The following is an 18,706-nucleotide window of genomic DNA, read 5'->3' as shown; positions in this document are numbered from 1 at the left end:
GGGGTGTGGCCTATGTATGGGGCGTGGCCTCAGCTGCCCTGCAGTAAGCAGTGTTCTTTGTGCATGCCATAGAGGAATAGCAGATATGCAAGTGTACTTGCATGAAATCTGATTGTTTTAGTCAAGATCATGCTAATATATATTTCCCCCAACTGTACTTAAGTTCCCTGTTATGAGCCAACCTTTAATTGTGTCAATTCCCTGTTTAATGCCATCAATTCCAATGGAGAGTTTCCATCTTTGGAAAATTCCTGGAATTATGCAACCCTAATCAGTATGAAGACACAGTAGTCTGGCAAATTGTTGGCCAGAGGGCACCAACTCATGATTATTCATGTTTTTATTGATTAATCTCTTGATTGTTTTCCCTTATAAACCAATTAGTTGTTTAGCATATAGGCTTAATAAATAACTTGAATGGTTAATCAATGAAACATTCCTGATAAATATTCCATCAGTTGACCAATCAATGAATTGGCTAATCATTCCAGCACCACTTTGATAACCTACATCATGCATTTGGGATTCAAGTCATCCACTGTCAAACAGAACAAGAGAATAAGACACAAGGTATATTCCGAATGGAAATATATTCACCCCACCTACAGCACTTGGTCCTCTTCATGTCTGAGGAGTCTAAATTCAGGTTGAAGCGACCAGAGTTTGGCAGGCTCCACTGTTTCACACATGCTAAAACACACAGAGCAGGTGGGTTTTACAACAAGGAGAGGGCCTTGTGTGTTCTCATCCACAAAGTAGGGCTGAGGCTATTCACATTAGCATTTCATACACAGATAAGCTTGCTTTCTCGCTGCCAGGTAGATTCCCTCATGAGAGGATGAAGTGCGAGAGATTTGGGAGTTTCGCAGATGCTCGCCACACTGCTTTTCAAGTGCCCACAGAGACTCGTGGGGGGTGTGAGGAGCCACAACAGACAAATATGCCACCTCGGCGTCCAAATAAAGAATAATCTGGTGGTGCAGACCGCAGAGTCCGAGGGTCGGAAGCAAGTGTGAGGAGTGTGTGCAGTATGTTGTGTGGGCTGTGCAGACAATGTTTTCTTCACTTTATTACAAATGCTGTTAAAAGCTAAAACTACTGAAGTGCCATGAAACACCAAGATGATAATCCATAAAGAGACACATTTCTGGGAAAAATGGGAGTCACGACTTTCTCTCTTGAATTGAGATTATGATTCTCTAACCATTTATTTCCCTTTCTTAAAAACCCCCAGTGGGGTTTCCCTGATTCTGACTCATTTTGTTCTTGTTCTTTTTCTTCCACTTACTCTAACAGACAGATTTGGGAGATTTCAAAGATGCGTTTCATTCGTTTGCATAGACACCAGCCACTCTTACGCAACCCGTCCCGGTCTATAGCGATATCAACTGAAATAAATGCTACTTCTGGTATTAGCTGGATGTTAAGCTTGAAATTGGGCTCCTGGCAGAGGGTGGTCGACTTGTTTAGGCGCATTGAGATTCATTTCATTACATGGAGAGCTGTCTGACACTTTGGCTCGTGCGTTGACAGTTTGGCAACAGCGCACTAGCTTACAAGCACAGTCCTTGGGGCGCGGAAGCGGGCAGATGTTGCTACAAAGTGAATGGTTCAATCACAGTTTTGGAGACAGTTCTAAGAAAATCTGCTTACACACTACTGCAACAGAGTACAGTCAGTGTTGACTGACAATATGAATTAGGCAATATATTCCAAGAGTTCCAAAATATTTTGTAAGCCTTACTAAAATGGAAGGACTCTCTCTTTTCCTGTCAGTTTTGTGGACAACCGTTCTTTCGATAGACTTCACACTTGGTGGGTGTGTTGCTGAGGACCCATGGAAGTGTAGTGTTGACAGCAAGCAGAGCATTTTACACACACTGTATGGTGGATTGAGAGGGGAACCCAGTAACTGTTAAACTGCAGAATGGCATGCTGGGTAGGGCTGGGCGATGTAAAAAATATGGTCTAATTCCATATCGCATATATTGATATAATTCAAATTTGCCCCGTGATCCTTGCTCCAGGCAAGCTGCTATATATATATATATGCTGCCCTTACTAGGGTTTGTCATATTTAGTTCTTTTGTATGTTCTTTTCTCAAATAAATATATGTATTTCAAAAAAACATTGGCCTATTTTATTTCATAGGCTATTTTTATTTAAGATATTCTTTTATTTAAATGTGCACTTTATGGAGCTTTAATTTTTTTTTTTTTTAAAGGTACTCCTGTTGTTATACAGTATTTATGTTCACTTAAATAAACGGTTTCAATAAAACTACTTGATATGTCATATTTGGCTTTGACTGAAAATTTGCTCTCACTTTGCGATAAAAAATATTGAGATATATATATCGATATCTATATTGAGCCTAAATGTATCGGGATATGACATTTGGTCCATATCGCCCAGCCCTAATGCTGGGTACAGCTTTCTCTGGAAGAGACTGGAGAACATTTCAAGCATGTAACTCTCAGAATGAATGCCTTGGGAAATCCCAAATCTCCCAAGGTCCAAAATAGCTAGCTGTTAGCAAATTGCACTTATATATAGGCTTTGCTAGGAGACATGGCAGAACTAAAAAAAAAAAAAAAAAAAAAAAAGCACCTTACTGGGTGTGAAGTTGTTTGGATAAGTGGTTCTCAAGAAAGCAGCAAGCAGCAATACCGGAGGCCAAGTAGGATTCAAAACGTGCCTGTTTCGGAGCAGGACAAAGTTCCTCTAGATGGAATATTTAAATAGAATTTAAAATTCCAAAGTCTATTTAGGTTTACTAGTGCTTGTTAAACACAGCATTGAACTCAGCCTTTTGCAGAGGTATTCAAGCAGCATTAAAATTCCAGTTGTCGTCTTCAGTGAGGCGGACAGCACCCCGTGGCTCGCCTCTCATCCCCCTCAGATCTGTGAATCAGTAGCAGGGACGCCCTGTCCATCTCCCCTGCTCTCACTTTCACTCTCTGTCTCTCATAAAGTGCCGGCCAATTAACATCTCTCTCACATTTCAACGCTTCGGCGTGGCACGTGAAGGGTGAGCAGGTCTGACAGGCGCACAGCACACTAATGTTTTATCAGCGCCACACATTAAGGCTTCTCATTGCACCGTGACACCGAGAACTAACTGACGTGACTCGCCTGTCCTCTCTGTCACGCTACTACATGGTTTTTCAGTTAGAGGCCATTTTCTATCGAAAGCAATATTTTAATGCAGAAAATGTCATATTCAAACATATTGCACTGCATTAGGATTGATCAATATGTAAGGTTACACCTAGAGATTTGGAAATACTGATTTCTGCCAGTAGATATTCTCCACATGATTTGGATATTATCCAACCTATTTCACCAATAGAAATGGGCAAGTATGGGCCTATAAGATGTGTGACTCACCAGAGGTCCCACAATACAATTTTATTCCAATACTTGAGCCATGATATGATATTATTGCGATTTTAAGCATTTTTCGATATGGTGAATATTGTGATTTAACTGTTAAACTGCATTTTGTGTCCACAAAATTAATTCAATCAAGAATTGGTTTGTCAAAAAAGAGAAAATTCTCAGTCTAATCATCTTAATTCAGTCTTTTTATTTATCCACAATGAGTGTCAACTTGTTGGAACCCAGAGAGCTTATTTTCATTCAGTTTGACTTCCCGACAAGATATCTTTATTCACATGGTGCCTATAGATTCCTTGGATCTTCTAGTTTGCATTCCTTGCATTCTTCTTCTTTAGTATATTCCTAAGTGAGCCCGCTATGGCCTCTGGAAAAAAACAAAAACTGTAAAAATACTGACAGCCCGCCGGCCATCGGAAGTCTAAATATCGATACTTGGCGGCCATGAATCGATATAATAGTGCCATGCAAAATGTCGTGATACTATGCTGTATCGATTTTTTCCCCAACCTCTAGGGCCTATTCTACCTTTTACTTGGTTTATGTGCCTTTTTAAAATGTTAGAATATGTTTCTTGTGTTACATTTCACTTTCGGTTTAGCACCGTCCTCTACAGTTAGGGCTAAAAAAGTAGAACATACTCTAAAACTTAACTTCATTTTTGACATTCATGTTTGGTTGTTAAGAAGTTACAAGGACAATGTTAATACAAAAAGTTACATATAAATAGTTTACCCTTCATTTCACACCTGGACATGTCCTGGGTTTGTTTGATCCATCCACCTCCACCCAGTCTCTTTGTATTCCCTTTCTTTCACACAATCTCGTCCATAATCACTACGACTGGTATAGTCTATATATATAAACAACAGATGTTAATATAAATGCCCATTTAACTGGCCTAAGAGCAGGTGGAGCATGTTGTTTTTAACTGATTAGCGCTGAAAATGCACATTAAAAAGACTGCATTATTGTAAATCTCACATAGTCTTGTAATCCAGCAAATTGGCCATATTTCCTACACAATTTTGGTTCCTTAGCTGCAGAAACTGCCCCGTCACCTGAAGTTCAGTCTCAATATTGCCTACTAACACGCTAGCATTCCATTGGGCCAAAAGTCTACTGGTTTATTCTGTGTACACTGCTGAATATAAAAGTGTGAGCGGAATGCCTCAAGCTCAGAATGTAAATCTAGAGGGGGATAAGTATGATAAAGAATGTGCCCAGGTGAATAAAACACAGGCTTCCCCTTGAAGAAGCTGAAACCTCCCGAATGTGACCAAAAGGCATACCCACCACCCTGATGCTTTTGAGCAGAGAACAAAATAAAATACTCGGAGGCAGCCCCCAGGATCCCAGGCAGCAACGCGCAGCGATTACATAATGATAGTTCATCCTTAAGAGCTATTTAAAATAGGGAAAGTCTCTGAGCAAACACTCGCAAATGTGAGACGGAAACCCAACCCCAGAATAGTACATTAACTATTCATGCAGCATATCGGCAATCAAATGACTCTGTTTTCATGGTTTGCAAAGACATTCTTCCCATAAAACAGTGGACAAATAAGCAGACAGACTATCCTCTTCTACATCCCTCTGCAGCCACATTTCTTTTTCACCTCTGCATCTATTTATTGTCTACATTTAAATCAGACAGCCTGCAAAACTAATCGTAGGTGTTATTTTCTTATTTTGTATTTTTACATAATTCACATCTACCACACAGTCCTAAACTGGACTCAACACGAAGCCTTTATGCCATGTAGGGCAGAGCAGTTTTTGTGCTTCACATCATAAACAGCAATGCATTGCAGAGTTTGTTTACATGTAGAACATCGGGATGTGAGTTGGGTTTTTTTTTTTTGCAGCGGTTGGAAAATTGTGACTGCCCTCTTCTGGAAGATAAGAGCAGCAGAAATTGATTTTTCAGCATCCACAAATTGATAAAATCTATCCTCAAGTCTTGAAAAAACAGAGAAATGCAATATAATTTCATGAAAAGCCAACAGAAATAGAAGGACCATGCACATTACAAATTAAGAAATCCTCAAAACTCATTTTAGCCATTTTCAGACTATTTAATTATTTGTTTTCTGAGGTCACAATCACAACGCCCTAATGCCCCAGCCTCATAAATATGCTCTGCCACGATCAAACTCAGACTTCCTCTCGCAGTGCTGAGTGTTCTTTAAGGAAACACTTTACTGCCCATTCGTCACTGACAGTGAGAGCAGGAGATGAATCATTCTAATGTTGCTTTCACCCATACTGAAGAAACCAGAGTGCAATAATGTCAGTATGATGCAGACTGCTCTGTGTCCCACAGTAAGAAATGAAAGTCTAAATCAAAAAAAGGGAAACCTTGGAAGCCAGAAATTGTGAGTTCAGTGTACAGAAATTGATTTTTTCTCTTGTTGAACTGGTTTTAATTTTCGGTTTCAATCAAGAAAAGCTTTATTTTATAGAATAACTTTCATTTTTCTCAAAGCAAAGGAAGCTAAATGCCTCCAAGGTGTTTCCTCTTTCTGAATGATTACCTTGTAAGCCTTTGGACCACACCCACCTAGCTGATTACTTCATGGAAAACACCTTGTCCCTCTCACCACCTGTCACCTGATTGTCCATTGCTGTGTGTCTGAGGCCTATTTAAGTCTCTAGAGCCACATAGTCTGTAAGTTGTGCCGACGATGGTCTCACAACCAAGCCTTTCTCTTCTCATTTTTTTTACACTGCAATGCAGAAACTCAGCCCTTTTTGCATTTAAAAAGCCTTTTCTATTTCTGTCAGAATATGGCCTTCTATTCAGTATGAACGGACTGAATGGCAACAATGCAAAAATTCCCAACAGGACACTATAATTCAGGGAGGGAGAAAGAAAAATGCTGAGTATCGAGTCCTTCATTTGACCCATTAAAGAACAAGTGTCCCCATTGAAAGACAATTTTGTTTGTAGTCTTTGACGACCAGGATATCTGTCGATAATTTCTATTTGGACAAATATGATGGTGACAAATCCACTGTATTGATGGTGGAATAACAGACCATTGCACAAGCAGAAATGATTTGCTGCAGTAATCAATGTAGGTGCTTCACACTGTACAATAATATCACTGAAAATCTTTACTGGAATCACTTTAGCTGGACATCAGGTCATGTGGAACATATAAAAATTGCACACAGGAGAATATGATAACGTAGGATAGCAGAAAATTGGACTTGAATGTCAATATCATTGAATCTTCAGGTCTTAAATGGCAAGTGTTTTTATCCATTTATATTACTTTCTAAGAGATGCTGTAGGAGAAATAATGCTTTCCTTTCAGGAGGCAATTTGTGAATATTGTCTAATTCAGTGTCTCACGGGCAGTGGCATTCACCTATTGTCTCTGAAGCTGTTTCACTGTAGACAGAAGCACCAGTTGCAATCTGCAGCCTGGGCTCTGCAGTACAGACCAGGTTCAACATGTCCAGGGTATCTTTTCCATTATCTGGCTTCACTTAACCTGACAAGCACAATCAGGATACGCGGTTCTATGACATGGCTATCAACTCGGCAAATTAACTGAATTGTTCCAGGCTTTCCAAATCTAGATATGAGTGCTTTCACATGGAGGTGATGGTGTTTGCAGTGGGACCAATTGCAAAAAGTAGGTCGGGCGACATAGACCAAAAGTCATATCCCAATATATTAATGCTGAATATCGATAAACGATATATATATATCCCGATATTTTTTTCTGCAAAGTGAGAGCAAATGTTCATTCAAAGTCAAAGCCAAATATAACATGACATACTGTATAACAACAGAAGTACCTATTTTAAAATCAAAGCTCCATAAAGTGCACATTTAAATAAATAAAAAAATATCTTTAAGAGCTGCAGCTTGCCTGGAACAAGGATCACAGTGCAAATTTGAACTATATCGATATATGCGATATGGTCTAATTCCATATCACACTTAAAAATATATCAATATATATTTTATATCGATATATTGCCCATCCCTTGCAAAAAGTTTACCATATTTTACAAATGCATTGCTAACTTTAATATTGAGAAAAGATGTTAAACACACAAGGCAATTGCAACATTGCTATAATCAGGATGGACAGCTGGCAAAAAAACAAACATTATTTGAATAAATTAAGTATTTCATATCACTAAAAACACATTCAGACAAAAGTGCTGGACAGAAAAATATGTAAAACACAATCTTCAAAAGTCTGATTGTGCTCAAAACCAAAAAAATAACAAACAAAAAGACCAACTTGAGGTTATTTTGAGAACAGAAGTTACGTTAAAAAAGGTGCTTATTTTAACCAGTAAAATGACAAACTGGCCTATTTTCAACATCAAATTTTCCTAAACCTAAGCGAGTAGTTTTGTTTCCTAACCCTATTGAAGTAGTTTGAGTCCACAATGTTAACCAAGTGCTTAAAACTGCAACTGTAATCCGTGAGAAAAAATAGGTTTTCCTTGAAATGTTATGGATTTTTGTTGCAAAGACACTGAAAAGAAATCACAGAAATGTCTTAGTTAGTTTTTAACTAAAATAGTAAGTGTTACTATTTCTCTTCATTATCTGGCGATCTTTACCCAACTGAAGCATCCCTGCTCATGCTAGCTTCTCATTTCCTCTTCAATTTATTCCAAACAATTGCTGCCAAAGATTTAAAAACACTATATTTTGTAAATGTTTAATGCTCAAAGTGAGATCTCCTTTTTTTCATTCTTAGTGTGTATATGCGTGTCTGTGTGTGTGCATTCCCATCAGGGAAGCATGTCTGATAAGAAATTTAATGACAAAATCCATCCATCATTTATCTTTGTAAACCACACAATAACATCACAGAGCAGCATTAAAAGTAGGGGATTATTTTACCTTGTCGCATCCTGGATTTCGAAAAAAAAGATGGCATCACTGACAAGACCGAACAACGCTTCCTTTTAAAAGCCTAATTCTTTCTTGCAGAAAACCCCTACATTGTCAGTCTTGGTTGGCAGACAGTGAATGACCACTTTTTGTTTGGTTTCTGGGAAGAGACTGTTAATGTTTGGTGGAAAGCATGATTCATCTTTTGAATGGCCCTTTGACTGTGCTGTTGGAACAATAATCCACTGTTCTTTTCCTGTCTAGTCTGCTAGTGATATGATTGAAAACACTATGGTGGCCAGCACTGTAGTCCCCAGGGTGAATCATTTCTGCATGGACCATGACTTCTTGCTTGCTTTTAAGATTGATTTGGCACGATTGGAGAAGGCGCCAGGATCAGGGTTTTAATGAGGTTTGCTCCATCCATTTAGTATTCCACTTCCATGATGTTGGGGTACTTGTGAGAGATATCCAAGCATCAGATGTGGAGATGGCCTGACTTTCAGTATGGGTCAAGCTCCAAAAATACTGGGTTTACTATTCCCATAATGCAACTTCATAGCATCCTTTGTGAGAGCCTGCCTCTACTGCACACCTCCAGTTTGCAACAGAGGATAGTTAGTCACCAAGCCTAAGGCAAGGTAGAAAATAACCCCGATGACATCATCAGGGTGACTCCTCCAGAGCCACACAAACTGATCTTTATGTGCACCTATAATTCATGTAAATATGACCGCACATGTCCATTTTTAGCCTTGATGATCAAGTCGTCTAGCTTTAAGTCTGCCATCCAAAAGTGGAGAATAAGTAACTAAATTCAAATGTATTTTACAATTATAAAATTCTACAATTGCTTAAAGGTGTTGCAACTTGCCACCATGCAGAGCAATACACACTGGGTGTATTGCACTACTGCAAGCACAATGTCATAAGAGAATTATAATTGCACAATTGTTCACACTTCAGTCGTCGCAACACTTCGGGGTATGGTTCGTGTAACCGGCTTCAAATCAGGGATTCAAGTGATTAACATGTGCAGTTTGGCCTTTATGCAGTTATCATGGTGTCAACATCACACACAGCGTGATATTTAAACACTGGAGTCTGTTTGTGAGTAAAACTGACATTTTTCTGGGTTCCTGTCTTCAGTTGGATTAATAATGGTGTAATTAGATCAGTGCCCTTTTCAAACAAGAAACATCCACAGGCTGGAGAAACACACATACTATTATATCAACATTGAGTATCTAATAAAGGGTAGTGGGGCCACCTTTGTCCTTTCAGAACATTTGCAGTTTGCTTTGGATTGCTTTCAGGCAAGTGTGGAGATGTGTGGGATAGGCTACGAATCAGTGGCGCAAGAAGGGACTGGAAACCAAAACTTCCCATAGCTTAACTGGTCTGATTGTTGGGACATGTATTTTTTGTGCGTAGTGTTGAGAAAATGCACTTTATTGTAGAGTTAGATGATCATTTGATTCGCAGATTATCCAGGAAATCTATCAGTCACAATTTCTTTAATGTAATATTTATGTCATAAACATGACCATTATTACCTTGGTCATTCCCTTCACAAAAATATGGTTTGTTTGTGTGATGGTTTGTCTAATTGTAAGTAGGATTAAAGAAAAAAATTTGACAATTTTCATGGACCTTGGTGGAAAAAACTAGCATGGGCAAAGGAAGAACCCATTACACTTTGAAACAAATCCGAATTAAAGTATTATTCACTTTTGCTGACACTGCAAGAAAGGCCCTTACCGTGGTGGTCTGCCTTGTCAATTTGCCTTTCTAGATGTAAATGTAATACTTTAAAGCAATATTATGCAACTATTTTACCTTTTAAATAATGCCTACAAAATCTTTTCGGGGTTCACTTATTTGAAAAAGGAATTATGGTGCTTTTTTCAATCCAACTCTGCCTACCAAACACCTCTCTGGTTCTTACATTAATTACCTTTGGTGAGGTACAAACTGCTGCGAGATGTGTCTTTATAGCACCAACACAACACCACTACTAAAGAAAAGCTGACTGCTAACTGTAGCTGCTGTCAGCTGGTTAGCACAGTCAAATGTGCTGCCAGCACTGAGAGCTCCGGGCACTGGGGGAATGTTGGTGTTTACATCGATAGCACAGGTGCTTTGGACCACTGATAGAAGATGTTTTCAGGCCCGGGGTGAAGGGGATATATGACAGCCTCTCTTTTGGCTCTGCTAACTTTTTTTTATTTTTCTAAACCAGATATATTATAAATGAAATGAATCATAACTCACAGCCCCCCTTGAGTGTTCATCCAATTCTGTTTTTTAAGCCTAAACATTGTTTCTTTCACCAGTGCAGATGGTGGTCTATGTTTTCCATATGGTGTCATGTAATTCCACTGTTAAACTTGCCAGAATAAATTGGTGCTCCAATTAAAATTCAAGAACTACCATGCATATTTGCAACTCAGTCAGGTGTCTCATTTTGCTTTAACAACATCCATGAAGGTGATGATAGTCAGACTGCTTCCTCAGGGAACACATACTGTGTTGTGGCTTTCAACTTCACATGACCCGCCTCTGTTGATATGTTAGCAGCTGTGATGGTTAATTCAAAGTTTAGGTCTGTAATCATGCAGTGTTGTCGTAATATCTTCCAACCCTGCACATTTCAAAACGAGGACAATTGAGTGATAATGGCTTGTACATGGGAATAAATTACCACTGAAAGGGAAGATGATGGATGTTCAGCAGGGGGCCTCCTGAAGCTGACGCCTTCAGTGCGTGCCACACAAGCCTGTGACATATTGTATGTAATCATGTTGCAAAATCGCCAATTATTAATGACTGATTAATCATTTAAGACATTTATCAAGCAAAATTGCCGGCATGTAAGAGATAAAACTTCTCAAATGTGAGAACTTTTACAAATTATACTATTAATGGTTTCTGGTACATTGTGATTGACATTTTTACTAACCTCTGACATGGCATAGACGAAACAAATATCAATTTATTGGAAAAAATAATTGACAGAATAAGTGATAATAAAGATTATCATGTATTGTAGCCATAGCCAAGTCAGCGTGGCTATAAAGGAACTGCTACACATGTCCCCAGGCCCCAATTAAAGAAAAAAAATCATTAAAACTTCTCTTTAGGCGCAATGTTCTTGATCCTACATGTAAATAACAATTATATTGTATGTATCCATGTCAGAGCCAATAGCAGCCTAATGATAGTAGAGCCACTGTCGTCCAACAACATGCCAGTGAGTCACATGACACTTGCCAGCTTTTACCTAAACATTTGCAAACACACCAGAGACATGATCACCTTGCAAAGAAATGCAGTGATGAAGATTGGCAGCCATACAATTCTCCCTGGGCTCACCAGAAGCCAATCAATGCAACATTAACAGGGGCAGCTAAGCATCTGGCACTTGGCTCACGCATCTTTCTACAACACACGACTGTCCAAGCGTCCAGATGACTAAGGCGTCCATTCACAACCCGTCTTTATATTTTTTTTTCCTCTCCCTCTATAGAGAGATTGAATCTGGTGCGGAGAGAGAGAAAGCTCTACTTATATAGAGGCTGCAGTCAGAGTGGACTCCTGTTTCCTGCAGTGCGCGTAAATTTCAGTCTGGCTACACTGGTGCGGCACGCATCAGAGGGGATCGGATAGCCTCCAACTCCCACTCTGTTATCCAGCCTGTCTATCATTCATAACTCCACCGAGGCGCTGTGTGCAACAACACCCCACGAGAAAAGAAAAAAGGCGCGCGGGAGCCACTCATTATAGCCGGACAAAAATGAGAGAAAAAAAGTGCGCACTCTGAATCTTTTCACCCCTTTCTGCCTGGTGCCTAATTTCACGGGGCGCAATTGCAAATGCGCACACAGCCAAACTCGGCGCTTACGAGCTCGCGCACATGCTCTCGCGCGCAAGACTCCTATATAGCCTATAGGCGGGGGCACACGCCCGCGCCACAGACAGTCACGCGCACAGGTGCAAATGAAAAACTTAACACTCTAATACAGATAAAAGCTCAAAGCCAGATAAACTTATTCCTCTCTGTCTTACCTGTCCGCGTGAACTCCTCTGAACACACATGACGGCTGATTAACGGCGAAAAAGACGCACGAGTTTGAGTTTGTTCCTCATTTCTCTCTTTTCCTCCGTCTCTCCTTCAGTTGCAAAGTAACGCTGCCATCCTCTCCAGGGCAGAGCTTGACTGCACGGCTTGCAGAGAGCCGATACTCTCCCTCTCTCCCCCGTGTGTGTATGTGTGTGTGTGCGGGCGACGGGACGAGCGAGCCGGTGCATGTGTGCGCATCTCTCCCTCTGAAGCATCCTCCAATCCTGCCCGGCTACTGCGGCGGCTCAGGCCGAGGAAGGCGCCGGATTGGTCGGTTTTCAGATCAATCCATGGCTATCAGCCTCGGACCGGCCTCCCCCCTACCTCTCTCTCTCTCTCTCTCTCTCTCTTTCTCTCTCTATTATCTCCCTCTCCTCATCTGCTCCTCTCTTTCTCTGTTAACACGTGATTATATAAGATAGTGATCAGGAAGAGATACGTTATCCCTATCTCATTTTCTTACACACATAGTGCCAGACACAGCCTACATCCCCCTGTCCCTGTTGGATAGCGATCTTCAACAGTGAAGAAAACTGTACATATATGCTGTCTCAAACTGTGGGCAGCAAATCAAGCTGATGTTGGAACTGTGGGAGCTGCAGACTAAATGTTGCACTGACTTTATTGTTCTTATAAAACGTGTTTAAAAAGCTACTTTCACTCAGAATAACCAGGAACATGAAGGCATATTTAATAATTGCATTGAAGATTTATGATGTCAGTCAAACCCTCTGTCTTCATATGAGTAGCTAGTAGTTGACAAAAGAATTAAAACATTAAATAACATCTGCAACTATAAAGTGAACTGTTTAAAGTTTGTTGCAGTGATCTCAAGGAATAGTCACAAGTAGGGCTGGGCGATAATTCATTATTTTTTCTTTGAATGTAGTCATAACATGATGAAATCATATCAAGATACTGTGACACAAAATTATGTCGCCTGTTTGATAATAACCAGACCACTGTAACTCAAATTTCCCCAAAATATCGGATGGGAAATATTTTGCCGCATTACTTTTTGAACATTTTTGTTTTCACATCACACTTAGTTCAATACAAGTAAATAACTGGACGCCAACCGGCAACTTTTCAGTCAAGCTTTTCAAATGCCAACCTTCAAACTCCATTACCCAGAATGCTATAGTGCCTACAGCTCAGGACAGGGTTCTCTCTGCATTCTTACACCCAAGAAATCTGCTTATGGGAATGAAATTATTGTCACAATCTGATTACTCTGCGTATGTGTGCATGCATGTACACATATGCACTGTTTAGCTTATTTATTTTTGTCTAATATTTCTCTAGGGATGTTCATGTATCATTATGAAGATATAAATTGACCAGAGTTTTGATTAAAAAAATTTGGCCATATTGCCAAGCCCTACTGGAAAGAATGGGATATAACCAAGTGTGATAGTTTATTATGCTCATAACGAGCTGAGATATTAAAACATGTTTGCTGACTGAAAGACACTCCAATTAAATCATGTGCAAGCCTTACTTAACAGGAGGTGCTTTTGAGACTGACAGGGTTAAACATATAATGCAGGAGTGGAGACGTGTGGGAGTATGTGGTTAGAATGAAATAATATGGGGTGAGCGAGGGGAAGACCTCCAAGGAAAAACCCTTTAAACACGTTGAGATATAAAATCACAATAATAATAACAATAATAATGAATGTGTAGCCACATACGAGATTAAGGCAGTGACATTAATGTTTTTTTCCCTAATAAAGAAGGAAATCTGGGATACTATTTCAAAAGCTTTAAAGATATCCAGACATAAACAGTCTAACGATCCGGTATTTCTTGAAAACATGAAGTGTCTTTTAGATTATCTGGTCGAGATTTTTCAGTCACGAAGAGTTATGAGTTACTTTCATCCCCTCGAATCTTAACAGTGCCATCAGCAAAGCGCGTCTACCAATTACTCCAGTGAGTTCAGCAGAGTTAGGAGAGGGAGGTCAACAATGAAGCAGCGCAATTCAGGAAAAATAGTCTGAAGATTCATAAAGTTTAATTTGCACGTCTGGCCCTGCCGAAGAAGAAGCTGCTTTCAGTAGTTAAGAACAGTTTGCATACTATTTTGGACTCTTCTGTCTATTAACATTCATTGCTATGCAGAGTTTTTTAATGTAAAATCATGAGATATACTAAAACCAAGATAAGTAAACAAACTAAGCTTTGCATGGGCAATAAAATTGACCTCAGCTGTCCAGTTGTTGTAAAAAAAAACAACAACACTGTATTCTTTCCCACAATGCATTGCTTCTGTTTACAGACAACAGGGTGCATCAGTAGTCTGCTGCTGCTTTTGAGGTACATGAGTAATGCACTGAGGCGTTCAATAACGAATGACGTTTTGTTTTCCATGTTTCAAAAATGCTTTGCAATGCTCTCTGAAATTCAAAGCTGTGTCTGTAACCATGTATGCATCTTTAGAAATAGTTTTCTTCGCTACACATCTGGTGTCACTGACAGTCTGTCAGAGGGTCTGCTCCCCTGGGGTATTATGATGATGTTCAGTGTCTGGCCATAATCTGACAGGGGATTGAATGCACGGACACACAATCGCAGCATGGACAAGCAATTCCACAGTGTTCAAAGCTTGTTTTTGAAGTATTTTTCTTCTGGTTGTAGTTGTAAACACATGGTTAATGTTATGAAATAAAACAAAACTACTTGATGAGGTCAAGCAGGAGGATTTTAAAACACAGATAAGATTTATTTGAATGAGATGGAGCATCAAGGCTATGAATCTCTCACTCTATCTTGCTTCAATACTGCTTACACCATGAGTGTAAAGAAAGCCTGAGCCCGACCCACAACAAGCTCAATAATGGAGCTCATGAAGGTGTTTTTTGGAGCACTCATTGAGTAATATGAGTGGAGCAGGGTGAAATCTGTGTAAAGGGAACAGTTTATTATCACTGCTTGGATAATTTGAGCAGTTCATGAATAAATACAGATGTCAGTTGATGGAGATTACTTTGCAATTACACCTTGGCTATGAAAAATATTTGTTGGCCGGTTGGTGTCTAGTAAAATTGTTCAAGAATTGTTTTCTACCAAAACTTCCAGCAGTGGGTGCTAAGTTTGTCTTCAAAAACATTTCTGTCCATTAATTTCAATGCAAAATGAGAAAACTTCTCACTTGATTTTTTACCTCAGAAATTTTTTTTAGGACAACACTATGGTCTCAATCGCTAGTAAAAAAGTTTCTTCAAGACAATTTCATGTTAATAGTTCACATAATGGCCCCATTAAGAATAAAATATAAGGTAAAGAATCATATGGTTTGGGGCGTGGCTACCTTTGATTGACAGGTCACTAACAAGGCGAGCCATCATCAGGAGAAAAGCAGAACAATGTGAATCCATGGCAACGTGTCAATAACATTATATATAACGTTTTACACATAAAAAAAAGATGTTTACTGGTTCGGTCTCATAACTTTGACCCTTTCAATGTATTTTCACTTAATGACATTTTATTTGAACGTTTCGTTCAGTAAAAATGTCTTGTTCAGCGTTTGGTTGGATTAACAGACACTCCAAGGAGTCGCCGTTCATTTTTCTTCGATAAGTAACGTACATTTTTTTTTTGTTTTTTGCTAGCTAAAATTTGCTAGTTAAAATGAACATCCCAGTTAATGAACCAGTTAATGCTAACATCGGCTTCTCTCAGTCACGTTGTGGTGTGTAGTCAGTGATCAGATCCCTCTCGGTCCTCCACAGTCCAAATATGGTCTGCTCCCCGTATTGGAAACAAGATGGCGACACAAGATGGCGACGAGTGTAAAGCTGAACTCGATGCTTCCAACGGGCCACAAACCAATGGGTGACGTCACGGTGACTACGTCCATTATTTATCTACAGTCTATGTGCTAGATCCACAGTGCAAGCACCTGATTACGACCAATATTTTATCGTTAGGCGGCGACCTCTAGTGGCCAAATTATGACAAAGAAAGAAGGAAAGGTGGCATGGTATAAAGAGCAACAAAATCCACGTAGGGAGGACGATGGGTCAAACAAACACAGGAGTTTCACCCAGGTGACTGACTTTTGGTTTTACACGAGGCACAAACATTGTAAATGTATTATAACTTGTGTTTTTTAAGTTTTGTAAAAAAAATTTTTTTTAACCCAAACAATGGTCTTTTCCTAAACCTAACTAGGTGGTTCTGTGAACCATATGCTTACAACTATAGCAGTTTCACAATGTTGAACCGAGCACTCATACATGACGTTTGTGAATTTGAAACCCTTTTTGCCTTCAATCCTCCTGCACGTGCCACTTCTCTGCTCGGCGACACTGCCTTTTCTTTCTTTTTTTTGGTTTCAAAATACAATCACCTGCTGCAACCAGCACTTCTCAGCTTGGCTGCTCTGCGTTTCCTGATTTAAAAGCCCAATTACACTGTTTTGAAATCCTTCCTTTTTTCCCCCCCGACAGGGAGCTCTTATTCTTTGACTTTCACTCTTTCTTTTCTCTCTCTATTTGTTTCTGTCAATCAATTAGTCAGTCTGTCAGTCAGTCAGTCATTCCCTTTCAACCCCTCTCTCTTCCTCCCCTCTCTTCCACACATACACACATTCATTTTGCCCAGGTACCCTTGGGCCGGCTGTTGAGTCTGCCCATGAATTCAGCCGTGCTTTTGCTCTCTCTGGATCCAAAGGGAAACTTAATGAATAATGAACAGAGCAGTGAAAGGGGCGGGTGGGGGTGTGGGATGAGGAGATGGACAGCACATGAGAGAAAGAGAGAGAGAGAGCGAGAGAGAAAGAGAGAGAGAGAGAGAGGCCCTTCAGGACCAGGACACGATGGAGAGATGGAGGGAGGGCAACTTGTTAGTGTTCACCCATCAATTAGGCCGCAGAGGAGACATGAAGAGAATGGAGGGTGATGCGTCACGGGCGAGGGGAGGAGGAGGGGGAGTGAAGGTCTATAAACTAAAGAGTGTGCTTGCTGAGGAGACAGATTAGGCATCAGAGACGAGGAGGTAAGCAGCGGGATGAGAGGTAGAAGGAAGTGGACATGGAGAGGCAGGGGTCTCGAAGACGTCAGAGGCTCCTCAGCACACTGCCTCCAGCTTCATCTATCATCCAGGCCTAGTTCTTCCTGCCAACACAACTGTGTCTCTGGTCCACAGCCAGAGTTGGCATACAGCTTCAAACACGCTCTAAAGTGGATGTGCTCAGTATATTAAAAAAAGTAATGACTCTCCTTGAAACTGCAGAGAGGTGTTTTCATTCTCAGCACCAAAAGACAACAGAATCACACCTCCTGAAATTCACATTTTACATTGGCGCCAAATGTGGCCTGTGGATGAGCATGCATGTGCCGTGTTCTAAACGTTTGTGGCACACAACAACATCAATCTGTTTAAATCATCACCATGACCTTTTCCAAGCCAAAACCAAGCATTTTTATCGCCCAACCGAAGCCCTAAGCCAAATAGCAGGTGTCATGCCATCATTCTAGGATGAATAAAACATACAAAAACATTAAAAACAAGAATTATTTACTTTCCAGCCTGGGCCCTGTACTACAAAGTTACTTCAACATGCCTGGGGTATCTTTTGGTTAGCTGGTTTCAGGCCAACCAGTCCTGTCACCATGGTTATCAACTCCGTGATTCAGCCCAGCCTTTCCCAATCTAGTTATGAGTGCGTTCATGTGAAAAGGGCAGTGTTTAATGAAGAGAAAACTGAAATATCAGACAAATTTAACAACTTTAGCTGCTAAATGCAATAAGGACTGGGGAAAAATCCCCAACTGAGAGATGAAGAGAAATGAAAGGACTTTCACTTTTTGAGTCCCAAATGAAACTAATGTGACATAACAAACCAAACCACAACCTCACACCAGGATCTTTCATTAAATCTAATCAAGTTTTGTTGCCCAACCCTAACCAAGTAACATAACAAACATATTGACAATAAATAATGGTCGTAGTGACCATGACGTCACCCATTAGTTTGTGGCCTGTTGGAAGCATCGAATTCTGCGTTACACTCGCCATCTTGTTTCCTATACGGGAAGCCGACCATATTTGGACTGTGGAGGAGCAAGATGGATCTGATCACTGACTACACACCTCTCTACACGTCAACCTGACTGATTAAAGCCGGTGTTAATTCATGTTAGCATTTACTGGGATGTTCATTTTGGCTAGCAAAAAACAATAATAAAATGTATGTTACTTACCACAGAAAAATGAAGAACGACTACCAAACGCTGAACAAGACATTTTTAATGAACAAAACGTTCAAATAAACTGTCATTAAGTGAAAATACAGTGTGAA

General features: G+C 40.0%; 1 protein-coding gene across 2 annotated transcripts in view; it reads right to left on the bottom strand.

Moving 5' to 3' along the window:
* LOC131961911 (cadherin-18) overlaps positions 1-18,706 on the bottom strand; it is a 221,817-nt gene that overhangs the window by 101,529 nt on the left and 101,582 nt on the right. The window contains exon 1 of one of the 2 annotated variants that reach the window (XM_059326835.1): positions 12,342-12,534. The exons of the other annotated variant lie outside the window; for it this stretch is intronic. The gene's annotated coding sequence lies outside the window, so the exon portion shown is untranslated. Of the gene's footprint in view, positions 1-12,341; positions 12,535-18,706 lie in introns of those variants that run through there. 2 annotated transcript variants of the gene reach the window in all.

The sequence above is a fragment of the Centropristis striata genome, chromosome 23 (assembly GCF_030273125.1).
Source record: "Centropristis striata isolate RG_2023a ecotype Rhode Island chromosome 23, C.striata_1.0, whole genome shotgun sequence".
Taxonomy (NCBI): domain Eukaryota; kingdom Metazoa; phylum Chordata; class Actinopteri; order Perciformes; family Serranidae; genus Centropristis; species Centropristis striata.
Note: the sequence above shows the minus strand (reverse complement) of the source record. Positions and strands in the feature narration are given on the sequence as shown.